Raw genomic sequence first — 4,311 nt, forward strand, 5'->3', positions numbered from 1 at the left:
TATTAGCTTTCTGAAGATTATAATGGACCATAAGTAGATGCCACCATATAATTGATAAAATGCAGCCCACTTTTATCCACTCATATGGGCTAACGTGGCTTTCTAACAATGCAAATAAACCATCTGGCTTAGAGCAATTCACAGACAATGGCGACTTGCCACAATGTTAGCAGATATAACACTTATACACTGGCTATACCACGCTTGGTGTTAGAAAGGGCTCCATATCTAAGGATGAATTAATAGCCCCTAAATCTCTGATCTACCCCCTCTGGGATGTCCATCAAAAAAAAACACCATCGAATGTGCCACAATAAGCATTAGTATATGATCCAACTTATGCCCTTTAAAGCCACAAAGGCCTCTCCATAGAGTTCAAAAAATAGAAAAATAGTCCATTAAAGAAAACCACCACATTAGATACTCATCGTGGGGTTCATATGCCGTCCGCCTTGTCTCTGTGTCGCCTCAACGCGTTTCGCCCCTCTGGCTCATCAGGAGGCTGGATATAGTGCCATGTGTCTCGATGGTTGATAAAACTTCAGAAGTTTTATCAACCATCGAGACACATGGCACTATATCCAGCCTCCTGATGAGCCAGAGGGGCGAAACGCGTTGAGGCGACACAGAGACAAGGCGGACGGCATATGAACCCCACGATGAGTATCTAATGTGGTGGTTTTCTTTAATGGACTATTTTTCTATTTTTTGAACTCTATGGAGAGGCCTTTGTGGCTTTAAAGGGCATAAGTTGGATCATATACTAATGCTTATTGTGGCACATTCGATGGTGTTTTTTTTTGATGGACATCCCAGAGGGGGTAGATCAGAGATTTAGGGGCTATTAATTCATCCTTAGATATGGAGCCCTTTCTAACACCAAGCGTGGTATAGCCAGTGTATAAGTGTTATATCTGCTAACATTGTGGCAAGTCGCCATTGTCTGTGAATTGCTCTAAGCCAGATGGTTTATTTGCATTGTTAGAAAGCCACGTTAGCCCATATGAGTGGATAAAAGTGGGCTGCATTTTATCAATTATATGGTGGCATCTACTTATGGTCCATTATAATCTTCAGAAAGCTAATACTGCATGGGCAAACAACCATGAGCTAACTATTTTTCTTCTTAACAAAAATTGCCATATGCCTTTGTCCACATGTGCTCTATTTTGTTTTTAATCACGGTGTGGGGGATAGGTTTCCCTAGACGTTAGTTTCATCTTTGTACTAGTCCGCAGGGGTCCTTTATTATTATTGTGTGGGTAGAGGGGTCCAACGGCTGCCTAGGGCCTTATAGGGACTACAGGGCAAGCCGACGCGGAGCGGGGGCGCCATAACGATATCCCTTAGGGTGCCAACCCCCGCTGTTAGGTAGATCAAAACGACAGACAGCAGATAGGGTCTCCTATTTCTCATCACTAGTTTTTCACAGTGTGTTTTGTTTGATTTCTGGGATAAGCCACAGGTTGTGGTTTTTTAAAATATTTAAAACATTTAATAAACTATTTTTTATTTTTTTGAGTAAAAATTATGCTTCCTAAAAAAACAAGAATACACACTGATAAGCCACCCCCCACCATCAAGGTAATAAAGGGATCCAAACCCTAACCCTAACCCTAAAGCCGGTAAATCAATTGCCGGCTTTTCATTTCTCCTGCCTAAACCCGACATGATATGAGACATGGTTTACATACAGTAAACCATCTCATATCCCCCTTTTTTTTGCATATTCCACACTACTAATGTTAGTAGTGTGTATGTGCAAAATTTCGGCGCTGTAGCTATTAATTTTAAGGGTTAAATCGCGGAAAAAATTGACGTGGGCTCCCGTGCAATTTTCTCCGCCAGAGTGGTAAAGCCAGTGACTGAGAGCAGATATTAATAGCCTGGAGAGGGTCCACGGTTATTGGCCCCCCCTGGCTAAAAACATCTGCCCCCAGCCACCCCAGAAAAGGCACATCTGTAAGATGCGCCTATTCTGGCACTTGGCCACTCCCTTCCCATTCCCGTGTAGCGGTGGGATATGGGGTAATGAAGGGTTAATGTCACCTTGCTATTGTAAGGTGACATTAAGCCAGATTAATAATGGAGAGGCGTCAATTATGACATCTATCCATTATTAATCCAATTGTATGAAATGGTTAAAAAAAACACACACACAATATTGCTAAGTATTTTAATGAAATAAACACACAGGTTGTTGTAATATTTTATAGCTCTCTCAATCCACCTGAAGACCATCGTTCCTTAACAAATTAAAAATAATAAACCAACAATATACATACCTTCCATAGATCTGTAACATCCCACGATGTAAATCCATCTGAAGGGGTTAAAATATTTTACAGGCAGGAGCTCTGCTAATGCAGCTGTGCTCCTGCCTGTAAACCCCGGGAATGAAGGTAATGTAGGTCAATGACCTATAGTTACCTTCAGTCGCGGTGATGCGCCCTCTGCTGGATGTCCTCATATGACCTCGAGCATGGGAACTTTTTCCCACGCTCGACGTCATATGAGGACATCCAGCAGAGGGCGCATCACCGCGAGGACACATTTTGTGAGATAAAATATTGTTTAAAAACAGTCAGTGAAATATTTTACCTTACAAAAGAAATCCTCTGTGATCCCCTGCTGTAATGTCAGTATGGTTTTTTGCTTCCTCCCCTGCCCAGGAGATGTGATATGCTCCGTACACGGTCAGACACAGACAATTTTTAAACTGAAATTTCGTTTGTGGAAAACTATTTTAATGTGACCGTCTTCCTTTGCCTGTAGACACGTTGCACATCTGTGGCCGGGATCAGGCAAATGATTCACTGCGCCTGCGTGGAATTCGTGCATGTGCAGTAAAGCAGACCTCCGCCATCTTTTCGCTGACAGATAGCGGCGGTCACATTAAAACTGCACATGCGCTCCTCCAGTGCAAAGATGGCAGTGGTCAATGAATCATTCAGCTGATCCAGGCAGTGTTCACAACAGTGTTCCGCTGGTGGTACCGCGCAAGAGGCTGCGTACAGCGTATAGTGTGTGTGGTGCCTACGGCGTATACAGTGTGTGTGTGTGGTGCCTATGGCATATACAGTGTGTTGCGTACGGCATATACTGTGTGTGTGTGTGTGGTGCGATGGTGTTCCGCTGGTGGTAATGTACAAGAGGCTGGTACCACAAGCAGTTTCCATATTGAGACACCCATCACTTGGGTGTCCCAATATGGAGGTCGGCGAACTTCCGCCGCTGGGAATACTGGGATCCCGACACATCTGGACAGACCAGGATGTGAAGACATTACAAGGTAAGTATATAATTAGATATACTGTGTATATATATATATATATATATATATATATATATATATATATATATATATATATATATATATACACACACAGTATATATAGTACATTTTTCTTTATTTTCATGACTATGAAAATTGTAAATTCACACTGAAGGCATCAAAACTATGAAATAACACATGTGGAATTATATACTTAACAAAAGTGTGAAATAACTGAAAATATGTCTAATATTCTAGGTTCTTCAAAGTAGCCACCTTTTGCTTTGATGACTGCTTTGCACACTCTTGGCATTCTCTTGATGAGCTTCAAGACGTAGTCACCGGAAATGGTCTTCCAACAATCTTGAAGGAGTTCCCAGAGATGCTTAGCACTTGTTGGCCCTTTTGTCTTCACTCTGCGGTCCAGCTCACCCCAATCCATCTTGATTGGGTTCAGGTCTGGTGACTGTGGAGGCCAGGTCATCTGGCGTAGCACCCCATCACTCTCCTTCTTAATCAAATAGCCCTTACACAGCCTGGAGGTGTGTTTGGGGTCATTGTCCTGTTGAAAAATAAATGATGGTCCAACTAAATGCAAACCGGATGGAATAGCATGCCGCTGCAAGATGCTGTGGAAGCCATGCTGGTTCAGTATGCCCTCAGTTTTGAATAAATCCCCAACAGTGTCACCAGCAAAGCACCCCCACACCATCACACCTCCTCCTCGATGCTTCACGGTGGGAACCAGGCATGTGAGCCCACATCTTTCCCGGCACGTCAGCTGTTTTGAACAGCTGAGAAGTGCCCTGAATAGCCGAGGGTGGAATCACGATCCACCAGCGGCTAATAACCCTTTACATTTTGACAATGGTATTTAACTCGCACTTACGGCAATCGCGCCGGAAATCCGCCCACCTTTGACCTCCGTCATGTGATCGCAGGTCACCGGTGGTTTGGCATGGAGACTATTGAAGTATACCAAAAGTGAAAAAAAAGTTCAAATCGTCCCCCTTTCGCCCCATTCAAATTAAAACAAT

The sequence above is a fragment of the Ranitomeya variabilis genome, chromosome 4, assembly GCF_051348905.1.
Source record: "Ranitomeya variabilis isolate aRanVar5 chromosome 4, aRanVar5.hap1, whole genome shotgun sequence".
Lineage (NCBI taxonomy): Eukaryota > Metazoa > Chordata > Amphibia > Anura > Dendrobatidae > Ranitomeya > Ranitomeya variabilis.